At 39.2% G+C, this 27037-nt stretch overlaps 1 protein-coding gene and 1 long non-coding RNA gene across 2 annotated transcripts in view; both read right to left on the bottom strand.

Moving 5' to 3' along the window:
- The window catches only part of SLC36A2 (solute carrier family 36 member 2), a 36410-nt gene extending 33071 nt beyond the window's left edge, over positions 1 to 3339 (bottom strand). The window contains exon 1 of the mRNA XM_059919569.1: positions 3257 to 3339. The gene's annotated coding sequence lies outside the window, so the exon portion shown is untranslated. The remainder of the gene's footprint in view (positions 1 to 3256) is intronic.
- An 88-nt stretch (positions 3340 to 3427) lies between these two features.
- Positions 3428 to 26759, bottom strand: LOC132362654 (uncharacterized). The gene is made up of 3 exons (XR_009502436.1): positions 26682 to 26759; positions 24096 to 24266; positions 3428 to 3492 (listed from the first exon to the last, which is right to left on the bottom strand). It is a non-coding gene; the product is annotated as an uncharacterized LOC132362654 (long non-coding RNA).
- Positions 26760 to 27037: the final 278 nt, after the last annotated feature.

Raw genomic sequence — 27037 nt, forward strand, 5'->3', positions numbered from 1 at the left:
ACCACACAATCATCAGTAGCAGTTTTATCCTGACAAACCAACCCAGAATGGGAAACAAAGCTTTCAAAATAAAAAAAAAAAGGAGCAACAGATTGCCAACCTCCAACTAACACCCCAGCCTGATTCATGTATGTTACCTGTGAAAATTATACTTACAAATGCTTACTTAATTGGGGAAAATATACTAAAGGAAACCTCAACCTAAAATGGCCAAATTGGGGTTCTTTTGACGTTCCAAAATTAATTTTTGTGTGTGTGTGTCTACAGTTAAAGAGCAGACTGAATGGAATGCTTATTTTGATTGGTATTTAAAAACTTCTGGAAGAGGAAATGATAAAGTAACTTCTTTGTGGGAAACCAACCAAAAAATTGCTTGAAACAACATCAGAATTTTTAAAAAGCTGCTAATGTTAACCCTGCCTCATTCTCTGCTCCTCCCTCATATGAACTTCCATATGAACTGCCTGACCCAGATGCTATCTCTCTCTCTCTTTCATCACCTTTGCCTCCTGCTGCTTCCTCTTTCCCCAGTAAAGGAGAAACTTGCATTTCTCTCCCCATGCCTTTAAGATGTAAATGTTCTAACTGATCTTTTTAGGCATTTTGTTCTGTGTTTCGAGAGCTTGGTCTCTGCCATCCAGAAGGTACACATACATTTGGCAGTCAGTCAAATAGACTGGGATTCCGAGCAGTCTCTTTGTGCCAATTTTCAGGGAAATTTATCAGAAGGGGTTCCAGCCCATAAGGAGCCTCTGTCATCTCAGCCTTTGTTGCATCGCCTCTACAATGCAGGCCTTTACTTTCTTAGACTACTTTGGGGAGTAAACTTTCTGGATCTTGTGAAGGCTGCATCTGTAACAGGGAAGAGCCAATTCTGAATCCATGTTGGATCTGTTTCTTTTACTTTAACCTTTGCTTTTCATTGTTTTTGTTATTATAACCACTGTCTAAGGCTGTAAGCATCCTGCCACAGGGTACCAAAGTGTCTTTGCTCAGCTCACAGAGAGACATTTTGACCCTACCCACCTGTGAATGGCTGCAGAAAAGAAATTAACAGATCTCCTCCTATTTTGCAAGATAAATGGCCTTTTTACTTTACTTCCTCACCTCTTCTCCCTCTCTGTTCTATAAAAGAAACTGGCATCCAGACCCTGATAAGATGGTTTTGGGGGACCCTAGTCCGCCATCTTCTCGGTCTGCCGGCTTTCCAAATAAAGGTGCTATTCCTTGCCTCAACACCTCGTCTCCCGATGTATTGGCCTGTTGTGTGGCGAGCAGTGAGCCTGGACTCGGTAACACATCCTCTGAATTCTCTCTTGAGGATGACTCTTGTGTCGTCTTGGTTTGAGTTGCTATTAAAATACTACTCATCAATGGCCAGACAATGGATCCTTTAAGTTGGAGAAACTTCTAAATTGGTAAATTTTTAGAGAGTTCTCTTATAAATAGCTGTTTTATTGGTACCATGGAAAGACCAAATTAGAAGGTGGATACAGGGCTTCCCTGGTGGCGCGGTGGTTGAGAATCTGCCTGCCAATGCAGGGGACACAGGTTCGAGCCCTGGTCTGGGAAGATCCCACATGCCGCGGAGCAACTAGGCCCGTGAGCCACAATTACTGAGCCTGCGTGTCTGGAGCCTGTGCTCCGCAACAAGAGAGGCCGTGATAGTGAGAGGCCCGTGCACCGCGATGAAGAGTGGCCCCCGCTTGCCACAACTAGAGAAAGCCCTCGCACAGAAATGAAGACCCAACACAGCCATAAATAAATAAATAAATAAATAAATAAACCCAAAGTTTAAAAAAAAAAAAAAATAAGGTGGATACAAAAAATATAGCAGCTAATCTTAAGAACACCCTTAATTTAAAACAAATTAAACAAACAAAAAATGGTTTAGGAAGCCTTATTTGTGGTCTTGGCTTCCCTTCAATGGGTCTTAGAGATGCTAATAAAAACATTAGATTAATTAATGTTAATTAGGTTGATTAACAAAGAAGAAGCTGAGGAGAAAGTCAAGAGACTTCTCCCCAACAAGGTGGAAATTTTAAAAGTACTTCGCCCAACAGGACGGAAATCTTTAGATGGTTATTAAGAAGTGGGATAAATAAAATGAATTGATGGGATTAAAACAAAGGTTTTAATACAACACCACCTAAAGTTGGATGAGCCAAAGAGACCCTATTAGCATTCCACCCCAACATTAAAGGGACCCAAACAAGTCTGCTCTATTTACCCCAGTTCAAAAAAAATGTATAAGGCTGGAAGAAAATTACACTGAGATACCTGAGCAGCAATTGCTTGGGGCAACAGTTAGATCAATTAATCAAGTTAAAAGATTGACAAAAGGGCCTGAGTCCCTTGGCTCAACCCATCACTGTGGACCCCAAAGCCTTTTACACAAAAATGGATAAAATGGCCAGGGGATAAAAATGAAAGTTTCTGAGACTCCTTGTAAGACCAAGGCCTGTTAAATGGGTCCTAATGGAAGCTAAAGTTAAAGGTATAAGAGTTAATAGAATTGAGATGAAAGTTGATAAAAATTGATGGGCTTTATATAAGATGGTTACACCTCTTTTGCCTAATTATATTGTGGGATAGACATTATGTCTCACTGGGGAATACTTGCACAGTATTCCTGGTACTAGAAGACAAGGCGTATAAATCTGCCACCCAATCAATATTAATTAGACTACTAAAAGAAACCAATAGCGTTACCAGAGCCCACACAATATGAAGTAAAAACTGGGGGCTAATATTCAGGGGATAATAAAAGCAATAATGGAGACTTTTTTTCCCCTAGGGTAAATTGCTCTGGGTTTAACTTGTGCGCTCAGAAAGAGGGCCTTTGCTGAATGCTTTGTGCAAACTTCTGGAAACATAATAAATTGAATCCTAAAGTTCTAGAACATAGAACCCTTGATTTTCAGTTTAGTTGGAAATCTACTTGCTGATATTAAAAAAAAAAATCAAATTAAGGAAAATGTAGTCTAGCAAATCAATCTTCTGATATAATTTAGGTGGCAGACCAGTTCTTTGGGGGAATTAAAAGTAGGTATCTTTGTCTTGCAAATCTCTACAAATCAGAAATGTAAATATAGCCCACAATGACCTGAGACTGAGCCTAATTAGCTCAATCAGATAGAACCTGAAACCAAAGGGGGAAAAAGAATGTTTTAAAACTCAAACTGCTAGAAAGGCTCCCTCACCCAAAATCTTAATTCACAGTCTCCATAAAGATTTATTAAGAACAAATACAAACCTTAGAAGTCTTCTCCACAGGACTTCCCTGGTGGTGCAGTACATGAGACTCCGCGCTCCCAATGCAGGGGGCCTGGGTTCAATCCCTGGTTGGAGAAATAGATCCTGCGTGCATGCCGCAGGATGCGCTAAGCCTGCAGGCCGCAACTGAGTCCACATGCCGCAACTAAGAGTCTGCATGCCACAACTAAAGATCCCGCATGCCACAGTGAAGATCCTGTGTGCCACAACGAAGACCTGGAGCAGCCAAAGTAAATAAATAAAAATAAAATAAAATTAAAAAGTCTTCTCCACAAATAGTAAAAAAGCCTTAGTCATCTGAGCAAATAAATTTAACTTATTCCAATGGTTATTTATAAACTAGTAAGTTTATACTGTATCATTAATACCTGATTCATGACTAAGATTTAAAATGAAGCTATGAGATCTCTGGTAATGTCTGTTTATATTCTGTGTGTCCATTATACATGTGATATGTCTCTACCTTCAGATAGTATTATCAAATCAAATTTATAAAAGAGCTCTATTTAACTGACTTAAAAGTAAGTGCTTACAAATTAAATATTTCTAAATGTAACAGAAACTAACCCAAATGAATTTCAAGTTCACATGATCTAGGAAATATTCAATATTAAATTAATATTTGTTACTAGAGTTTGTTGGTTTAATTAATACAGGTTTACTAAAAGTCAAACAAGGTTATATTATCTCTCTTATAAAATTCACCAGTAAGGACTTCCCTGGTGGTGCAGTGGTTAAGAATTCGCCTGCCAGTGCAGGGGACACGGGTTTGAGCCCTGGTCTGGGAAGATCCCACATGCCGCGGAGCAACTAAGCCCGCGAGCCACAACTACTGAGCCTGCACGCCTAGAGCCCGTGCTCCACAACAAGAGAAACCACCGCAATGAGAAGCCCACGCTCTGTAATGAAGAGTAGCCCCTGCACCGCAACTAGAGAAAGGCTGCGTGCAGCAGTAAAGACCCAATGCCGTCAAAAACAAAATATTAATTAATTAATTGATCAATCAATCAATTTAAATAAATAAATAAATAAATAAATAAAATTCACCAGTAAGAAAAATAGCTTAAAATGATGGCTGACTTGGTCTAATGTCTCATAAACGTTTCATGGGTAATCTAAACATAATTGTTGGGAACAAGTGAATTAAATAGATATAAATGGGGTAAGAGCTTTCAGGTGATCTCTTTAAGAATACTTACATGTTATGGTATGTGTACTTAAAATTAATTTCTCCAGATTTTTGGTAACTTGAAACCTGAGAGTTTTGCTAAGTTAAGTTAAATGATGGAAGTTCATTAAATATCTAGATCATTCCCAAGTAAGATACTGAAACATTAATTACTGAACATAAGCTTCCTTTTAAAGAGAAGCTAAAGATATTTCGGACTGAAATTTAAGTGTAGCACCAGGGCGCTACATTGAAATTTTTCTATAAAAATAGCACATTTTAAAAAATCATAAATAATATTTATAAGTTTACCAATCTATAGAACACTAATGTAAATGACAGTTCATAATTGCTTACTTCTTGGTTTTCACTAGAAATTAAGTGAAAATAAGGAAAACACCTTTATATGAAAGGAAAAGGTATATGGGATGGAAATGCATTTTGCTAAGAGAAAAGAAAGTAATTTTGTCCTGGAGAGAGACAAAGAAAGGGAAAACACAGGACAAAATCTCAAAGTGAAAAAGAAAGTTTTAGAAGGTTTGTGGGAAAGGCAACCCGAGAAAAGTTTTGTACAGGGTCAAGACTGGCTAATATTGGCCTCTCGCCTTCTGAGATGGCCCACACTCTGTCTATGGAGTGTGTATCTCCCTGAATAAGGCTTCTTTCACTTTGGCTCACCCTTGAATTCTTTCCTGTGCTGAGCCAAGAACCCACACTCAGCAGCCGTCCTAGGGATTCGCCTGAGACCTGGGATGTGACCACCCTCTCATGCCCCACTTTCTTTTCTGCACTAATTTTGTGATCTAAGCCTGGCTGCAATGCTTGCCCTTGAACAGTTCTCAGTAACTAATGATCTTAAGGGAACAAAGGAATGCATGAACAGAGAAATGGCAGTCAAACAATCGTGTGGTGGTAAAGCAGAGTCTTAGTTCCTCCCAAAGGATATACATAATAATACATCTTTGAGTTCTGCAGGAACTGAGGGCCCCCCACCCACGTGGAGGACAGAATGATGATGTGGACCCTCTTGACTTCAATCAACTAAAGCTTGTACTGTCAACCTTTGCCCCAATTCTATGCTGGATTTTCCTCTGCTCAAGCCCCCTCATGAATATGCATGTACCCTTAACTTAAAATGTCCCCAGTTTTGCTGTTTGGGGAGACACTGCTGTGGGAAAGATCCTCAGTGTTCTCCTTACTTGTTGCAAGAAATAATACTTTCTCCTCTCGGAAAAAAAAAAAAAAAGACTGGCTAATAGTAAAATTTAATTGAGCAAATAAATTTTAATATTAAAAGTAAGCTGGTACAAAAACTGGAATTCGGTTTTCTCTCTCTGTTAAGAGAACAAAGTTTTCTTAGAATACTGATCTACTATGGGTAACATATTGTAAAGTTTCTTTACTGGTTAAGCAATCTGGTATAACTTTCTATAGTTGTCTTTAAAATCTTTTATTGTCACTTTGGTTGAATGAATAAGTATTATTTCACAGTGACCTGAGATCTTATCTGACCAAGTGTTTTAAAACCTTTTGTTATCTTTGATAAACTTTCCCAAGTCAAATTCTAAATGAAGTTTTTTTGACCTCTAGCTAACTTAGGGATGTTTCAAAGGACCGTGAAACATCCCAAAAAGAGATATTAAACTAATTAGGTTTATTTGGTAAGCTTAATTACATGGGAAACATTGTCAAATAGGTGGTAATAAACCTTCTTAGGTTATATTGTATGGGTAAATGACATTAATATAGATACCCAAAAATTATACAGAATGCCAAAAAATCTGGTATGTCCTGTTATAATGTTCCGTCATAATTCTAGTTATCTTAAAATGTTGTATGTCACAGAAATAACTAAGTTTCTTTGTTAATTGCATGTAGTCAGATCTTTAACCATGCCATTTTAAGTCTTGTGTCATTTATAGTCATTGTTTTACTCTGATGCTTCAAGAAGATCTTCAAGAATATTCATAAAAGGGACTTTTTGACAAATAAGGTTTCTGACTTTTAGATCATATCACTAAACTTAGTAAGGAATTACAAAACTCTAATGAGAAACCTGATGGCTTCTTCCAGATCAACAGGAATTAACTGCATGGGACTGAATGAAATGATAAATAATTTTATGACTTTTTGTCTGAAACATCACAGGCTTTTAATCTTTATTTTCTAGAAAACCTTTCCTCTTACTCTAACTATGACCCACAACAAGTTGATAAAGTATACCTTTGCAAACAAAGATGAAATATTTATCTTTTTCTCTCTGCCTGATTCGTCCAGAATTTGGCCTCTCCAGCTGGCTCCCCTTTGGATTTGACGGCTTATTATGATCCAGATTACAACTGGTTATACTAATCATTGTTTTAAATTGTTTTCTCAGGACTTCTCTGGTGGTGCAGTGGTTAAGAATCTGCCTGCCAATTCAGGGGGCATGGGTTCAATCCCTGGTCCTGGAAGAACCCACATGCTGTGGAGCAACTAAGCCCATGTGCCACAACTACTGAGCCTGTGCTCTAGAGCCCGCAAGCCACAACTACTGAAGCCCACACACCCTAGAGCCCACGCGCTGCAACTACTGAGCCCACGCACCGCAACTACTGAAGCCCGCGCACTCTAGGGCCCGTGCTCCACAACAAGAGGAGCCACCACAATGAGAAGTCCGTGCACCACAACGAAGAGCAGCCCCTGCTCCCCGCAACTAGAGAAAGCCCGCGTGCAGCAACAAAGACACAACACAGCCAAAAAATAAATTAAAAAATTGAAAAAAAAATAAATTGTTCTCTTTGTTGTTTTCAAAATGTTTGCTCTTTGTGTCTCTTTCTGCTGTACTATGACTTATTAATGTTACTAGGTATATTACTTATATCCTGTCTATTTTATGAGTGTTTTTGCATTGCCCAATGTGTAACCAGGCTGCTGACAAAATCAATGATGGCTAAACATCTTGAGGCAATTGATCACATATATAACTCTATATAAAATAATTGTAATAGTGCAACTCTAGGTATGGGAAGAAGCAACAAGATAAAATATTTCCTGGATAATAACAGACTAGTAAGACAGGAGATTCAGAGAATTTTGGGTTATCAATAGGCCTAATCCCCAAAATAGCACATTGAGTGGCTTATCAACATAATCCTCGTCTGACCTAGGAATGAGATTTCCTAGACAAATGGGACAAACTGGTCATGAAATTGGCCCCAAACTTTGGTCAAATTTATTACTTACAAAGGGCACTGTAAACAAAGAATGTTGCCTGCCATTCCAGTTCTGCAAGGATCAGGCCATTAGCCACTGTAGTTGCCCACTGACAGTGAGCTCTGAGGTGAATCCAGGAAGAATTCTGTGCTTTGGATACTGGCCCTAGACAGACAGTTAAGATGCAAATCTAAAGAATAATTTCAATGAACTCAGATGCTTGTATCTTCCCATAGAAAGAAAAGCACTAAAATCACTGACTTGAGATGTGTGTTCTTTGTGATTAGCAGTAGTCTTTCGATGTTTGACTACATTTTTTTTTCCAGCAAAAAAACTCATCCTATACATGCTGCCTCCTCCTCCCTTAGCTCTTTGGAGCAGTTCCTCTGAGGGAAGTGAGAGGCTGTCTCCCGGGCTATAGTCTGCAGTAAGGTCCCCAAATAAAACTTAACTTGCAGTTTTTACGTTGTGCTTTTTTCTTTCAGTCGACATATTGAACACCACATTCTCATTTTTCTCTGTTAAGGTCCTTAAAAATATCACTGTCATTTCTTAAAAGAAAGAACATTCCAACCCTCCAAAGCTGAGGGATGCATCATAGCATAAAGAACAATGTTTTTAATGCTAAGGGCGTTCCTCCCCTTTCTGGCTGGTCAAAGCTCTGTGCCTTGGGTTCCTCATCGTGAAATGCTGATGAGGGCATCTGTAGTTTTCTAGGCAGGAAGGAGGATTCAATGGGAAAAGAGACAAGTACAGGGCCTGGGTCACAGGCAGTGTGCCTGGATGGAGTTATTTTTATCATACCACTTTATTACTAGAGGGAACTAGAAAGGTCAATTCATTGAGTTGTACTGTCTCACCAACTGGGGAACTGAGACTCAAGAGGGGAAGGGACAGAGTGAGTTAAGAGTAGTGTGCCATGGCAGGACCAAGACTATAGCCCAGGCCAGGTGTTGCTTTCACCACTTCCCTGGCACCTTGAAATGCAGTACAAACAGGAAGTTTAATTCATTCATTCAACAAATATTTACCAAATCTCTGCCATGTGCCGAGTGCTATGGTAGGACTGGGAAGAAGGAGAACCAACAAGACAATTGCCTGTGTCTTAGTTAGAGATGCGTGACAAAATACCACAGGCTGGGTGGCTTAAACACAGACATTTATTTTATCACAGTTCTGGCAGCTGGAAGTCCCAGATCTAGGTCTGGCAGGGTTGGCTCCTGGTGAGAGCTCTCTTCCTGGCTTGTGGATGGCTGCCTTCTCCCTATGTCCTCACATGGTCTTCCGTGGTGTGTGTGTGTGTGTGTGTGTGTGTGTGTGTGTGTCTGGGTCTGTGTGTGTCTGTCTGTGTGAGAGAGAGACATAGACAGAGAAAGGCCTAGTCAATGATATCTTGAGTTTTCACATAAATATTATATTAGGGCTAATCTCCAAAAGTCCACCGGACTTACCATGGCATTTATAAAATTAAAACCCATCCCTCAGAACCCCCAAGTGGCCTAATGATGTATTCATGTATGCAGGTATGGGCTCAGACACATTTCCAAGTGACTGAACTTCTTGGGGGGAGGGGATGGGGGCTGGGATGGGGAGAAGGCCAGCGGCTTCAGCAAGTGGCTTCTCCTGATGAACAGGAATGGGGACACAATGGGGCCTCTCTTGGCCTGGTGCAGGTGTCAACTCTGCTCATACTATCTAGTATGAGTTTCATTCAGCTAAGTTTGTTTTCAGCAGAAGCTAGTGATAAAGATGATAATGATGATGAGAATAATAATAATACCATAACCAGAACTCCTATTTATTGAGCATTTCCTATGTGCCAGGTACTTAACACTCCTTATGTTATTTAATGTTCACAGCAGTCTTTCATCCTCACCCCCTCTGCCCTCATCCAAGGCAGCATCATCTCTCACTTGGAAGACAGCAAGAGCTTCCTAACAAGTTTCTTTGCCTCCCTCTTCCTTGCCTAAAATCTACGTCCTCACGGTGGCTAGTGATGATGCCTCTCCCTTGCCCAAAACCTCCCCCTGAGAATACAACCTGGACTCCTGACCGTGGCTCCCAGGCCCTGCAGGCTCTAGCCCCTGCCACCCTTCCCACCTCATCCTGTTCATCCCTCTCCCTAGAACACTGCAGCCCAGCCACACTGACCTCCTGTTTGTTCTCCAGCGAAGTCTGTCCTTTCCTGCTTGGGTGTCTATGCACTGCTCCCTGCACCTGCATTGTTTATCCCCTGCATTTTGCCTTGCTGGTCTTAGTTCAAATTTCTTCTCCTCCATGGGTCTTCCCCGACCACACTACCTAAAGCCAGCCTCCTCTACATGCCTAGTTACTCTCAGTCACATACCCCGCTGTTTTCCCTCATGTTGCTTCTCCTGGTTTGTAATCATCTTGCCTTTATGTACTTGCTTCCCCATTGTTGCTTATCTCCTGTCACTAGAATTGAACTTCATGAAAGTGGGAAGGCCTTGGTCACCTCCATGTCTCCAGTGCTTAGGCCTGGCCCATGGTAGGCTCTCAAAAATATTTGATGAACGAATGTACTATTGTTCCCATTTAACAGATGAGGAATAAATGTCAGAGAGGTAAAGTGTTTGCCTTGCCTACACTAGTTTCCTTTGGCTGCTGTAAGAAATTGCCACAAACTTAGTGGCTTAAAACATTACAGACCTGTCCTCTTACAGTTCTGGATGCCAGAAGCCTAAAATCAGTTTCAGTGGGCTAAAGTCATGGTCAAGCAGGACCATGTTCCCCCCAGACGCTATGGAGAGAGTCTGTATGCTTGATTTTCCAGCTTCTAGAGCTCCATTCCTTGCAGTCCTTGGCTCATGACCCTTTCCTTGGTCTTCATGTAGTGTCTCCTTTCTCTAACTGTTTCCATCTAATGGTTTTCTTCTCTTTTGTCTGTAGTCAAATCTCCCTCTGACTCTCTCTCATCAGGATAACTGTGATTACATTTAGTGCCTACCTGGATAATCCAGGCTAATCTTCCCATCTCAAGATTCTTAATTTAATCACATCTGCACAGCCCAATATAAAGTAACATTCACAGATTCTGGTGATTTGGACATGGATATCTTTGGGGCCATTTTTTCACCATATCACTGTTACATAACCATTCATCCAACCCAGATCTGTCTGAGTTCAGAAGCAAGCTGTTGGCCATTAGGCTGTGGTGTTTGCATACAAGCATTTCTCTTCCCTGGCTGGGTTAGATTACCTAGCACACAACTGTGCACAGGATTACTGCTTATTTAGTGCTCATCAGATAAATGTAACAGTCCCCCTTGGGGCATCAGATCTTTTCGCATTCAGGGAGGACTAAAGACCCAGATGTGGCTCCTGGGCCAACCTACTTTCCTTTATATTTACCCAAAGAGGAGACCACTGATGGCTCTGGCTTAATCAGGCTTCTTCCTTAGTTCTTTATCTACTACTCGATGATTTCACGGGTTTTCGGTCCCTTCCCGCTTCCCTTTCTGCTTCTTCTCCCCCTACACATCTCCTTTTTTCCTTCCTTCTTTTTTTAAAAAAAGTATTTATTTTCATTTTATTATTTATTTTTATTTTATTATTTATTTTTTGGCTGTTTCGGGTCTTAGTTGCGGCACGCAGGATCTTTCGTTGTGGCACACGGGCTTCTCTCTGGTTGTGGTGTGCGAGCTCCAGAGCGTGTGGGCTCAGTAGTTGCAGCACGTGGGCTTAGTTGCCCCACGGCATGTGGGATCTTAGTTCCCCGACCAGGGATCGAACTCACGTCCCCTGCATTGGAAGGTGGATTCTTAACAACTGGACCACCAGGGAAGTCCCGTTTCCTTCTTTCTTTTTTACCTGTTAGATATCACAGATTTGTAGTACTTGCACGCCGCACAGACTAGTCTTTTCATTCTACAGATTGTGAAACTGAGGCTCAGAGAGGGGCAGTGAACATACACAAAGACACACTGTGTTTGGGATAAAGCCAGGAATAGAACCCAAAATATGGTTTCCAGTTTAGAAAATGTGTACCAAAAGCTGACATTGTCTTTTAAGATTTTTTTATTATTAATCAATTTTATTTTTTTAGAGCAGCTTTAGGTTCACAGCAAAACTGAGCAGAAGGTAGAGTGTTCTCAGACACCTCCTGACCCCTATCACTCAGTCTCCAGCCTCCCCTACTATCAACATCCCCCACCCAAGTGGTACATTTGCTACAAGTGATGAACCTACGTTGACACATCATCATCACCCTAGAATCATAGTTCACATTAGGGTTTACTCTTAGTGTTTTATATTCTACGGGTTTGGACAAATGTAGAATGACACATATCCACCATTATATCATTAGACACAGTAGTTTCTCTGCCCTAAAAATCTTCCATGCTCTCCCTCCCTCCCTCCTAACCCCTGGCAACCACTGATCTTTTAAAATCTCTCCATAGTTTTGCCTTTTCCAGAGTGTCTTGTAATTGGACTCATACAGTATGCATCCTTTTCAGGTTGACCTCTTTCCCTCAGCAATATTCATTTAAGGCTCCTCCATGTCTTTTCATGGCTTGATAGCCCATTTCTTTTTAGTGCTGAATAATACTGCACTGTCTGGATGTACTATGGTTTATTTATTCATACACCTACTGAAGGACATTTTGGTTGCTTCCAAGTTTTGGCCATTATGAACACTGTTGTGGTAAACATTCGAGTGGGTGTTTCTGTGTGGACATAAGTTTTCAACTCATTTGGGTAAATACTGATGTCCTCATTCTATTAGATCAGGTTTGCAGAACAACTACTCCAGAGGAAATGATCTCCTACCTGGAGAAGTCCCTATGCTTCTCTGTGTTTCATGTATGCAAAATCACACGAGCTAAAATGACCTTGGAGATCACAGAATCCAACCTCCTCATTTTACAGAAGGGGAAACTGAGGCCCACGGAGATTGACCTTGCCCTGTCCCTGGGGCCCCGGGGGGTTAGGTCCCTCTGCTGGGGTTAGGAGTTGTTGGACTGGGTTCTACTCTGGTTGGAGGACAGGAAGGAGAGATGCCTGCAGGGCTCTTCTCCCTCTCTCCCAGTAGCTCCAGAAACAGTCCTGACATTAACTGCTATTGGTTAGCGCACATGCCTAAACCAGTCATTGCAACTCTGATGGTCTAGCATTGGGTTATATGTTCACCCCTGAGTGGGAGGCAGAGCCAGCCTCATCAGAACTGTGTAGATGGGGATGGCAGAAGTGGTTTTCCAAAGGAGAATTAGGGAACGATTGCCAGGAGAAGGGATGATGGATGCTGGGCAGCAGAAACAGATGTTCATCTCATAGGAGAAATGAAACTTGAACATTAGGAGCTGTATTGCAAGGGACAGCATGGCAAGACCTATCTACTGACCAAAGACAAGCATATTAAAAACAATGACGAAGCACTAGAAGTTAATCTGACGATGTTTGTCAAAATTTTCATTAACACATTACCCTCAACTCAGCAACTCCATTTCTAGGAATCTATCTTATACAAGTGCTTGTACACCTATACACCATGGTGTTCACTACAGTGTTATCTGCGCCATTAAGAGATTGGAGACAATGTGCATGTACACTGAGGGGAAAATGATTAAATAAATTATTGTAATTCTATTGAGTAAAATGTTGCTGTACTTGTTAAAGAGACTCAAATATATCTGTATATGCTGATGTGGAAGCATGTTCAGGAAATACTATTGTGAAATATGAAATGCTCAACATATTAAGTATAATATCTCATTTTTCTCAAAATAAGAAAGAAACCACATATACACACAACCACAGACTAACACTCAAACACAGAAAATACACACACAAACACACACACTGCTATGGTCTGAATGTTTGTATCCCTCTGAAATTCATATACTGAAATCCTAATGCCCAGTGTGATGATACTAGGAGATAAGGCCTTTAGGAGATGATTCGGTTATGAAGGTAGAGACTTCATGAATGAGATTAATGCCTTTATAAAAGTAGCTTGAGAAGGCTTCCCCGGTGGCGCAGTGGTTAAGAATCCGCCTGCCAATGCAGCGGACACAAGTTCGAGCCCTGGTCCAGGAAGATCCCACATGCCGCGGAGCAACCTAAGCCCGTGCGCCACAACTACTGAGCCTGTGCTCTAGAACCCACGAGCCACAACTACTGAAGCCTGCTCACGGCTAGAGCCTGTGCTCCGCAACAAGAGAAGCCACCACAATGAGAAGCCCGCGCACCACAATGAAGAGTAGCTCCAGGCTTCCCTGGTGGCGCAGTGGTTGAGAATCTGCCTGCCAGTGCAGGGGACACGGGTTCGAGCCCTGGTCTGGGAAGATCCCACATGCCGCAGAGCAACTAGGCCCATGAGCCACAATTACTGAGCCTGCGCGTCTGGAGCCCGTGCGCCACAAGAGAGGCCGCGATAATGAGAGGCCCATGCACCGCGATGAAGAGTGGCCCCCACTTGCCGCAACTAGAGGAAGCCCTCGCACAGAAACGAAGACCCAACACAGTCATAAATAAATAAATATATAAATAAACCCAAAAAAGAAAAAAAAAGTAAAAAAAAAAAGAGTAGCCCCCACTCGCCGCAACCAGAGAAAGCCCGCACGTAGCAACGAAGACCCAACGCAGCCAGAAACAATAAAAAAAAAAAAAAAGTAGCTTGAGAGAGTTCCCTTGCCCTTTCCACCATGTGAAGACACATTGAGAAATCTGCAACCCAGAAGAGGGTCCTCACCTGACCAAGCTACCACCCTGATCTTGGGCTTCCAGCCTCTAGAATTGTGAGAAATAAAATTCTGTTATTTATAAGCTACCTAGTCTGTGGTATTTCATGTAGCAGAGTGAATGGACAAAGACACACACATGTTATATCCATGTTCGTATATGCTCAAAAAAGGTCTGGAAGAATTTACAATAGTTCCTCCTACACTGTAGAAGTATAAGTGGAGATCTATGGGTGGAAGCAGGGGTTGGAATTTTAAGTTTTAATTTAAATGTTTTGATTTTTAAAGACATATATGCTGGTTTTGCAACAAAAATTGAACATTTTAAAGGGGTATGATAAGAATAAGGGGGGTGGTACAGGCCAATATCTTTGATGAATATAGATGTAAAATTCTCAATAAAATACTAGCAAACTGAATCCAACAACACATAAAAAAGATCATACACCTGACCAAGTTAGATTCATCCCAGGGTCACAAGGATGGTTCAACATACACAAATCAATCAATGTGATGCATCACATCAATAAAAGAAAAGACAAAACCACATGATCATCTTGATACATGCAGAAAAAGCATTTGATAAAATTCAACATCCATTCATGATAAAAACTCTTACCAAAGTGGGTATAGAGGGAACACATCTCAACATAATAAAAGCTATTTATGACAAACCCACAGCCAGTATAATACTCAATGGTGAAAAACTGAAAGCCTTCCTGCTAAAATCTGGAACAAGACAAGGATGCCCACTCTCACCTCTTCTATTCAACATAGTATTTGAAGTCCTAGCCACAGCAATCAGACAAGAAAAAGAAATAAAAGATAAATCAGAAGAGAAGAGGTAAAATTGTCATTATACGCAGATGACATGATACTATATATAGAGAACCCTAAAGACTCCACACGAAAACTACTAGAACTGATAAATGAATTCAGCAAGGTAGCAGAATACAAGATTAACATACAGAAATATGTTGCATTTCTTTACGCTAACAGTGAAATATCAGAAAGGGAATGTAAAAAAACAATCCCTTTTAAGATCTCATCAAAAAAAAAAAAAAAGAAAGAAACCTGACCAAGGAGGTGAAAGACTTATATGCTGAGAACTATAAAACATTAATAAAGGAAATTGAAGATGATTCAAAGAAATGAAAAGAGATCCCATGTGCTTGGATTGGAAGAATTAATATTGTTAAAATGGCCACACTGCACAAAGAAATCTAAACATTTAATTCGATCCCTATCAAATTACCCATGACAGAACTGGAACAAATAATCTTAAAATTTACATGGAACAATAAAAGACCTAGAATTGCCAAAGCAATCCTGAGGAAAAAGAACAAAGCAGGAGGCATAAAAAGCTACAGTAATCAAAACAGTGTAGTATTGATACAAAAACAGACAGGTGGATCACTGGAACAGAATAGAGAGCCCAGAAATAAACCCACACACCTACAGTCATTTAATCTTTGCCAAATAAGGCAAGAATATACAATGGAGAAAACACGTTCTCTTCAGCAAGTGGTGTTGGGAAAGCTGGACAGCCACATGTTAATAAATCAATGAAGTTAGAACACACCCTCACACCATATGCAAAAATAAACTCAAAATGGCTTAAAGACTTACATATAAGACATAATACCATAAAATTCTTAGAAGAGAACATAGGCAAAACATTCTCTGACATAAATCGTACCAATGTTTTCTTAAGTTAGTCTCCCAAGCTGATAGAAATAAAAGCAAAAATAAACAAATGGAACCTAATCAAACTTACAAGCTTTTGCACAGCAAAGGAAACCATAAAACGAAAAGATAACCTACAGACTGGGGGAAAATACTTGCAAATGATGCCACCAACAAGGGCTTAATCTCCAAACTTACAAACAGCCCACATAACTCAATAACAAAAAAACAAACAACCTAATCAAAAAATGGACAGAACACCTAAATAGACATTTCTCCAAAGAAGACATACAGATGGCCAACAGGCACATTTGGAACACGGTCTGACACTCAATAATCAGGTATTGAAGGAATGAGTGGACTCAGAAGCTTTGAGGAACTCTCTTCTGTCATGTTGCCAATCCATCAAGAAGTGTAATACCAGACAGAGACAGCCATCATGCCTTGCAAACTGCTTCAGCAGAAAATGTGTGGGAAAGCACAGTGCCTACCCCATAGCAAACGTTTGCTGCATAAGTGAAGGAGGCAATGGAAGTTTTCTACATTCATGAAGAAGACTTTTCCCAGAAGGTTTTTGCCCCCTCCCTCAAATGTCAAATACTCACAAGCGTATAACTGACCTATGTGAATACAAATCAGGTACAGACAGACAAGGAAATCCAAATAGCTAATAAACATATGAAGAGATGGTCAACTTTGTGGAAACAATGAAATGAATTTTCTTTTTCTTACCAGTCAGATTGGTAAAGATAAAAAGTAAAACACAAAGGAAGTTTAACAATAGCAGGTGTTGGCAAAGGTGTGGGGAAAGAAGTCCTGTCATACTCTGTCAGAAATATAAATTTGTAGAGCCACTCTGGAGGACAATTTGGCAGTAACTATTTTTTTCATTCGCTCTTTCAGAAATTCGGGTGTCAAAGGTTGAGTTACTCATATTGTCAGGAAACACTTTTCCTGTCATCATGGGTCCATGCAAGGCTCCTATCTGGGTTTACTAATTTATCTTACCCCTTTATTTAAATCAGTGGTTTGAACTGGGGGCAGTTTTGTACCTCTCACGAACACTTGGCAATGTCTACAGATACTTTTGCTTATCACAACTGCTATTAGCATCTAGTGGGTAGAGGTCAGGGATGCTGCTAAACATCCTACAATGCACATGACAGTTCCCATAACAAAGAATTATACAGCCCAAAACATCAACAGTGATGAAGTACAGAAATGCTGATTTACACCAATCCTTTCCCCACCATAAGCAATGATTCTGATCTATTTAGAGTATATTGTCTTGTATTTACTCGTTTAATGTGTGTATTGTTGCTTTGTTGCTGTGTAAGCTTAATGTAAATGGTATTATGTTAAAATCTCATTCTGTTTCCTGCTTTTTAAATTTAGCCTCTATTTTTATACTTCATCCATGCTTCTAGGTTTATAGATATTGTTAAAACTAAGAAGGGATGTGCCCTTGGGACATCCCTGGTGGCAAAGTGGTTAAGAATCCACCTGTCAATGCAGGGGACACGAGTTCAGTCCTTAGTCTGGGAAGATCCCACAAGCCGCAGAGCAACTAAGCCCGTGCACCACAACTACTGAGCCCACGTGCCACAACTACTGAAGCCTGCGCGCCTAGAGCCCGTGTTCCGTAACAAGAGAGGCTACTACAATGAGAAGCCCGTGCACCACAATGAAGAGTAGCCCCTGCTCGCTGCAACTAGAGAAAGCCCGCACGCAGCAATGAAGACCCCATGTAGCCAAAAATAAATAAATTAAAAAAAAAAAAAAAAGAATGGATGTGCCCATTGGCCCGGCTACTCCACTCCTTGCTATCCACCGTGAAGAAACCTTCCTATGTTTCCTAAGAATGCATATGCAATAATATTCTTTGTAGCATCATTTGTAATAGCAGAATATTGGAAACAAGTTAAATGGTATAGAAATAAAAGATTGGTTAAATAGATTACAATATGACATCTGTACTTTCTTACTCAATATAAACTTTCCTGAGGCCAGTATCTGATTTAAATTGCTTCTAAGTGGTGAGCTGTCCTGTGTATTGTAGGATGTTAAGCAGCGTCTCTGGCCTCTACCCACTAGATGCCAGTAGCACTATAAAACCTAGTTGTGATCATCAGACAACGTCTCCAGACGTTGTCAAATGTTCCCCTGTGGAAGGGGGTAGGGAATGCCTCCAGTTGAGAACCACTGGTGTAAATAAAAAAGGAAGATAAACAAATTCAAGGAGGGACTTTTCATGGATCAATGATGATCTTTCCTTATATTGGTATAGAACTTTGGAGTTTTTCTATAATCTGGTTTTCTAAAAACCATATTCAATGTATAAAAATTAAAAATATACATAAGCAAATAGGAAGTGAACATATACACAATTCTACCACCTAAAGATCAGTTGTTATCCCCTCTTCTAGACACACAAAATAAACATACACACTCTCACACACATTCATTTTTTCAAGTAACATTGCATGATACATATTTCCCTACTACCTGCCTTTCTCACTTAATACGTCATTAGCAGTTTTTGATGTTACATTATAGCATTTTAAAGCCTAATAGGGAAACAGAACAGAAATTTATCCCATTTTAGAGATGAGGTCATTGAGGCTTAGTGAGGATAAAAAAATCTCTAGTTAATAATAATAATAATAATAATAATCTGTTTTATTATCAGCTCCAACTATCAACAAAGATTTAGAAAAAGATGTTCAAGAGGCTAGGGCAAAGTCTTGTTCTCTTATCCCTTCCTTTTGTGAAAAGGAATTAAGACTCTATATCCAACAACATTACATAACACTTTAGAGAAGACAAGTGCATGCTGATCTTCTTGGTTTTTCTTCTTCTGATCAGTGGCTATGTTACTCCTGGTGTATGTGGAGGTGGAGAACAGGAGAGAGGAGATCCTGCTTTTATTGTGACTGTGGCACAATGAACAGGGACTCCCTCTAGTGCTGCTTTAACATCATCATCCTATTTGAAGGAAGACAGCTTCTTCCCTTTGGCCTCAGCTGCCTTGTGAGTTGGTAAATTCCTGTCTTTGGTGTTTAAGCTCTTAAGTTCAACTCTAAAATATTATGAATTTTTTTGAACCCTAGCTTCCAAGATTCCAAGATGACAAGCTTCTAGAATTCTGAGATTCTGTGACTCTAGTGGAGAATCTCAAGGTCGTTATCCTGGTTGTCCTCTACATAAGGCTGTTCTCACAGCAAATTCAACCTCAAGACTGTTCCCCACCATCCCAGAAGGCAAACGAATTAAGAACATGACTATTTCTGAGTACTTCAAGGCATTTCTGAAGTTGATTTAGAGAAAATATGTGAACGAATAGAGAATTCAGTGGACAGATGGAAACTAAAAAATTTATCAAATTGAATACAATAAAAATTTAAAAAATCATCAAATTGAAATGCTGGTAATAAAAAATACTGTGAATAATTTTTGATAGGAAATGAAGAATTCTTTCGACAGGATTATCTTTATCTAGATGCAATAAAGCCATTGAAAGAATCTGTGAACTTGAAGATAGGTCAATAAAAATTACCCAAATTGAAATACAAAGAGAAAAAAGAGTGGAAAAATAAGAAAATCCAACAGCTATAAGACAATATAAATCAGTCTCACATATAAGTTATTGGAATCCCAGAGGGAGAAGAAAGAATGTGGCAAAAGAAATATTTGAAGAAATAAAGGCCAAGAATTTTCAGAAAATAATGAAAGATATAAAACTACAGACCAAGAAGTTCACAGAAAAACACCAGAACAGAATAGGATAAACACCAGCACACACACAAACACACACACACACACACACAATATACCACACATGCACACTCACCTAGACATATCATATTCAAACTACCGAAAACCAAAAACAAAGAGCAAAACCTGAAGGCAGCCAGGGAAAACATTTACACACAGAGAAACAAATACAAGAACTGCAGCATCCTCATCAGAAATCATGCAACCAGAAGACAAGGAAGTGATATCTTTAAAGTGCTGACACAACAACACTGTCAACCCAGAATTCTATACCCAGAGAAAATATTTTTCAAAAATGAAGGAGAAATAAAGATTTTTTTAAAAAGACAAGCAAAAAACTAACATATTCATTACCAGTAGATCTGTGCTACAAAAAGTGTTAAAGGAAGTTATTCAGGAAGAAGGAATATGATAACAGTTATCTACAAGAAGAAACAAAGATCTTTGGAAATGGTTAAAAGAAAGGTGAATATAAAAGTTTTTAAACTTATTTTTAATTGCTCTTAAAGAGATTTGATTATCTCAAGCAGGGATCATCAAACTATAGTCTGTGGGCTGGATGCCTATTTTTATGTTTTTTTGGGTTTTTTTAGATTAAAAAAATTTATTTTTATTTTTAAAAATTAATTAATTAATTAACTTATTTATTTATTTTTGGCTGTGTTGGGTCTTCATTGCTGCACATGGGCTTTCTCTAGTTGTGGCGAGCAGGGGCTTCTCTTCGTTGTGGTGTGCGGGCTTCTCATTGCGGTGGCTTCTCTTATTGTGGAGCATGGGCTCTAGGCACACAGGCTTCAGTAGTTGTGGCACACGGGCTTAGTTGCTCCGTGGCATGTGGGATCTTCCTGGACCAGGGATCGAACCCGTGTCCCCTGAATTGGCAGGTGGATTCTTAACCACTGTGCCACCAGGGAAGTCCCTTTTATGAGTAAAGTTTACTGGAACACAGTGATTCTCATAACTTATGTATTGTCTTTGGCTGCTTCTTTTATTGAAGTATAGTTGCTGTACAATATTATATAAGTTACAGGTGTACAATATAGTGGTTCACAATTTTTAAAGGTTATACTCTATTTATAGTTATTATAAAATATTGGCTATATTCCCCATGTTGTACAATATATTCTTGTAGCTTATTTTATACCTAGTAGTTTGTACCTCTCAATCCGCTACCCCTATATACCCTTCCCCACTTCCCTCTCCCCACTGGTAACCACTAGTTTGTTCTCTATATCTGTGAGTCTGCTTCCTTTTTGTTATATTAACTAGTTTGCTGTATTTTATGTGTGTGATATATATACATCACATCTTCTTTATCCATTCATCTGTTTATGGACACTTAGGTTACTTCCATATTTTGGCAACTGTAAATAATGCTGCTATGAACATTGGGGTACATGTATTTTTTTCTAATTAGTGCTTTTGGTTTTTTTTGGATATACACCTGGGAGTGGAATTCCTGGGTCATATGGTAGTTCTATTTTTAGTTTTTTGAGAAACCTCCATACTGTTTTCCACAGTGGCTGCACCAATTTACATTCCCACCAGCAATGTACGAGGGTTCCCTTTTCCCTGCATCCTCTATGGCTACTTCTGAGTTATAATGGCAGGGTTAAGTAGTTGCAATAGAGCCTGTATGGACTGAAAGGTTAAAATACTTGCTATCTGGCCCTTTAATAAAGAGTTTGACAACCCCTGGTTTAAAGCAAAAATAGCAGCAATGTATCATGGGTTTATAGCATACATAAAAATAAACATATGACAAAAATGGCTCAAAGATGGAAGAGAGGACTTGGTAGTAAACTATTGTAAGGTTCTTATACTACACATGAAATGGTATATTATTATTTGAAAGTAATCAGTGATTAATTAAAGATGTATATTATAAACCATAGGGCAACTACTAAAAGAGGTATACATAATAAGACAGACTCTTAATAAATACTCAATGAATCCAAGAGGAAACAGAAAGAAGAAATGGCAAAGAACAGATGAAACAAATAGAAAACAATTAACAGAATGTTAGATTTTAGTCCAACCATATCAATAATCACATTAAATATAAATGGTCTAAACACACAAATTAAAAGACAGAGATAGTCAAATTGGATATAAAAACAAGATCCAACTAAATGCTCCCTACAAGTAGCCCACTTAAACTATAAAGACGTAAGTCTGCTAAAATTAAGGGATAAAATGTATTTCATGCAAACACTAATTTAAAGAAACCTGGAGTGACTATTAATATTAGACAAAGTAGACACTGGAACAAGGAATATTGTCAGAGATAAAGAGAGACATTTTATAGTGATTAAGTGGTCAATTCATCAAGACAAATCTAAATGATGTAAATGCATATGCATCTAACAACAAAGCTTCAAAATATATGAAGCAAAAACGGATAGATTTGAAAGAAGAAATAGACAAATTCAAAGTATATTTGTAGACCTCAATACTCCCCTTCCAGTAATCAATAGAATAGATGGAAAATCAGTAAGGATATATAAGACCTGAACAACACTATCAATCAACTTGGCCTACTTAATGTTTATAGTATGTTCCATCTAACAGCAGTAGAATACACATTCTTTTCAAGTGCACAAGCACACACCAAGATAAACTATATTCTGGGCCATAAAACAAACCCACAAATTTACAAGAATTGAAATCATAGAAAAAGAATGTTCTCTGACAAAAATGGAATTAAAGTAGAAATCAATTAACAGAAAGATATCTGGAAACCCACCAAATATTTGAAAATTAACACATTTCTAAATAACCCATGCGTGAAAGAGAGAGTTGTAATGATAATTAGAAAATATTTTGAATTGAGTGAAAAGAAAGCACAACATGTCAAAATGTGTGGGATGCAGTTAAAGCAGGGTTTAGAGCACCACTGTCCAATAGAAATATAATGTGAGTCACGAAAGCAAGTCATATATGTAATTTTAATTTGTCTAGTATCCACTTTGAAAGAAGCAAAAAGAAAACAGGTAGAATTAATTTTAAATACTTTACTGGACACAATATATCCAAAATATTACTATTTCATGTGTAACAATATAAAAATTATTAATGAGATATCTTACACTTTGGTAATGAATTTTCAAAATCTGGTGTTTATTTTACACTATGGCACATCTAAATTCAAACTAGTCACATTTCAAATCCTTAATAACCACATGTGGCTACTGTATTAATGCAGGCTTACAGAACACTTTATAGCATTAAACGCTTATATAAGAAAAGAAGATAAGTCTCTGATCAATGATCTAAGCTCCCATGTTAAGAAAATAGAAAAAAAAATTAGCTCAAAGTAAGCTGAAGGAAAGAAATAATACACATAAGAGGAGAAATCCATGGAATTGAAAACAAAAAAACAATCAATGAAACCAAAATTTAGTTGCTTCAAAAAAATCAATAAAAGTGATTTTATCTATCCAGACTGATCATGTTTGCATACAATTCCAGAAAGTTGATAGATCATTGTTCAGGTTGTCAGATTAAGCCTTTTAAAAACAGAGGGCTGGTTGTTGAACTTACTTTCCATCCTGATCTACAACTTTCACTGTTTTTAATGCTTGAAGATATTATGATCATTTCTTTAAGTTGACTAACGTCAAATCTGATTCTCCTGGTTACTCACAGTTACCGTTACCTGGGGACGTCTGTCATCTGCATGGTGATGTTCACTTTCTATGTACATCTCTTGCTATTAACACCACCCACTCTCCATCAATTCCCTCTTCTTTTGGTGCAGAACCCCATTTTTTTTTTTAGAACCCCATTTTTGATTTGCAGTACCACCCCTCTCTCATTGCATGGGCATCTTGGTGGCATTGTCAATCAGAATGCCCCAACCTTCCTTGCCCAGTGGATGAGCATGTGCAACTGGACTCTCTCTCCATAGAGTCTGCATCTTGAGCAGGGAGCCCAAGGACAGAAAACAGGTGGAGGAAATTTATCCTAGGGACAGAGTCTCTTCATTCCTCTGACTTTAATCTTAAGCTCCACCTGGTTTCTGTCTTTTTCAAGATCTTCTTCTTTTGCTTTTCCTTTGACTCTGTGAGTTACCCCCAAACCCCTTTGTTTTAGCTTAAGTTGGCCAGAGTTGTATTCTGTTGCTTGCCACCAAAGAACCTAACCGATGAGGTCCTCTTAGCCTCAGCTTAATTCTACAAAGATATGCTCTGCCTGGAGTTTCCCTAGGGAGGTCCTGGTGGCCTGACTACTGGAAATTTCTGGGGCCTGGTGGAGAGATAGGAAAGAAGCAAGGCTGTCTGCCTTTTACTCACATGTCAGACAGATCATGGCAGTACATATGCCCAGGTCTACCACGAAGGTCCAGAGCTTCAGTATCTGGGAAACAGCGAAGTGCATGATGATCTCTGAGGGGGACACAGAACTGTGGGGGGTTGGTGGGGTAAATATCATCCAAGGAGAGGAGCTTGACAGACTCGTACGACCTGTGAAGGCAAAGGGAATCAGGAAAGATCCATTTGCAGATACTAGCAGCACCTGGAGGACCCGTTGAGGAATAGCAGGGAAACCAGAGCATGAGGCAGAAATTGGGAATTGTCAAAATTGTCTTGAATAATCCCTTAAACACCCTAAAATACAGCAATGTGTTTAGAGGCCATATAGTAGAAAATATTATAGACATACCTCTAGGCACAAGAGTCTCACCCTATGAAGGGCATGAAGGGACCAAGACCTAACAGAGAAGATGTGGATCCACATTTCCCATCTCAACTCCTTCAGAAACATCTGTTCAATGAATGCGGTGATGGGTGAAACTGCCTGCACCTCAAAAATAACTCCGTCTCACAATTGAATCTGCATGAGATCAGAGAGCGTATAATGTGTATGTTGGAAAAAATGGATTGAGTTTCAGAAGACCTGAATTCTAACTCAGCCTCTACCACTATCTAGATGACTTTACTTCCCCTGAACTTCATTTGCCTCATCTGTAAAATGGGGATAAACTCTGTACATGCTAAAAAGTAGGGGCTGGAAATGATGGTCATTGAAAGTGTATGATCATGAAATGCTCACAACATGGAACTAATTTTTATCAAGAGCAGAAAAAATACATTGCTTTTTAGTGGACAAAAGACAGAGAAAAGATTAGTGATTACGTTACTGTAATGCTCAAAAAGTCTTTAATGGTATCTCATTGACTATAGGAAAGAGTTCCAAACTTGAGCCTGGGATTCAAAGCCCATTGTATTTCAAGTATAATTCCCACTATCTCATCTCACAATACAGGTAGACCCTCTCTCTGTCTCCACCTTATGTGCTCAACACTGCAACCAGACTAGACAATCAGAGGCATTCCCTGAGCATGAGATACACCTTTACAATCAATGTCTTTGCACATGCTGTTCCCTCTGCTAATAATGCCCTTTCCCTCCATTTGTAACCTGTTACACTCCTGTTCATGGTTCAAGTCTCAGAGGCTTCTGTGATGCCTCTCTGTTCCCTGGTCAGGATTAATTATCCTTCTTTTGAGTTCCCTTCTGAGGACACTTGGTCCTCACCCAGGTTACAGAGCATCTCACGTGGACTGTGAATTGGTTGTATGTGTGTAGTCAACCTTTCCATGAGGCTAGGGAATGTGGCCAAGTCATGTCAGGATCCCTTGACTTGGTCCTTATCTATGATAAGGACAAACGAGATCATGTAAACTACTTAGTACATGGGAAACATGCAATAAATACTTACTATTTTTTCTTCTCCTTTTTATTAACGATGACTATGAATTACTCAGAAAACTAAGTGATCATGATTAAATTTTTCTAAACATTATTTATATATTAGATTAAGAATGTGAATTTCTGTTCTTTAGGACCATTAACTTACAGTAGCCAAAACTCAAGTTAGGGGGTCATATACAAGAAAAAATGTATCCTGGTTTAGATTTTCCTTTTTTTTAAAGAAAGAAGAATGATGTGTATGGGACTGCATTTTTTGGGGAGATAATATTAATAATAACTAAAATTTATTGAGCCACTTCTATATGACAGGCACTGTGCTAAGCTATTTACTTGGGTTTATATAGATTATTTCTGACTACAACCCCATGAAGCAAATACTGTTATTATTATTTTTTTAATTGAAGTAAAGATGATTTACAATGTTATATTAGTTTCAAGTGTACAACATAGTGACTTGATATTTTTATAGATTACACTACATTTAAAGTTATTATAAAATATTGGCTATAATCCCTGTGTTGTACATTACATCCTTGTATCTTATTTATTTTAAACATAGTAGTTTGTACCTCTTAATCCCGTACTCCTATATTGTCCTTCCCTCTTCCCTCTCTCCACTGATAACCACTAGTTTTTTCTCTGTATCTGTGAGCCTGTTTCTGTTTTGTTATTGTCATTCATTTGTTTTATTTTTTAGATTCCACATATAAGTAAAAACATACAGTATTTGTCTTTCTTTGTCTAACTTACTTCACATAATACCCTCCAGATTCATCCATGTTAAGCAGGTACTGTTATTATCCCATTTTACAGGTGAGGAAGCTGAGCCTTTGATGGGTTAAGTAATATTACCAAGGTCATGCAGGTAGCAAGTGGGGAGCATGGACCTAGCTTTAGGTCTGACTGGCTTCAGAAACCACGCTCTTAATCATTTCACAAGGGCTCAGAGAGACAGCCTCTCCATGCAGCAGAGTTCTCTGTTACCCACACTCTCCTTGTCAGTGATGTGAAAGATGCAAGAGAAGCTGGAGTATTTCATGACCATCAGGATTTTGACCAGAGCAGTATGAATCCACATGGACATCCCTGTGGGCCTGGCAAAATTAATAGCAATCACCACCCAATCACATGTGTAGAGTTTATAAAGTACCTTCATAACCTTACCTCTCGGGATCCTCACACCAACTCCTGGCCCCAGGCAGGCAGCTCTCAGCTGTAGTTCACCATTTGAAGCTTCCTGCATCTGCCTTTAAGAACGGAACACTTTCAGTTGTATTCATCCCATGCACAGACACAAGAGAACGTTCCCAGTGAGGATGTTAATGTAAGGGCATAAAGCGGGGAGCAGAATGCAAGAGGGGGTCCATGTGCCTGAGACCCTGAGCGCTTTTGGAAAGTCAAGATGGTGAGAAAAAGGGAGAAGCTGCTAGCTACCCTATAGTGATATCCTACTTACCACCCTTTTCAATGAGTCTCACACCTTGCCTGAGGCTTACTGAGAAGTTGTAAGAATGTCTATT

Source organism: Balaenoptera ricei, chromosome 3 (genome assembly GCF_028023285.1).
Source record: "Balaenoptera ricei isolate mBalRic1 chromosome 3, mBalRic1.hap2, whole genome shotgun sequence".
In the NCBI taxonomy this organism is placed as follows: domain Eukaryota; kingdom Metazoa; phylum Chordata; class Mammalia; order Artiodactyla; family Balaenopteridae; genus Balaenoptera; species Balaenoptera ricei.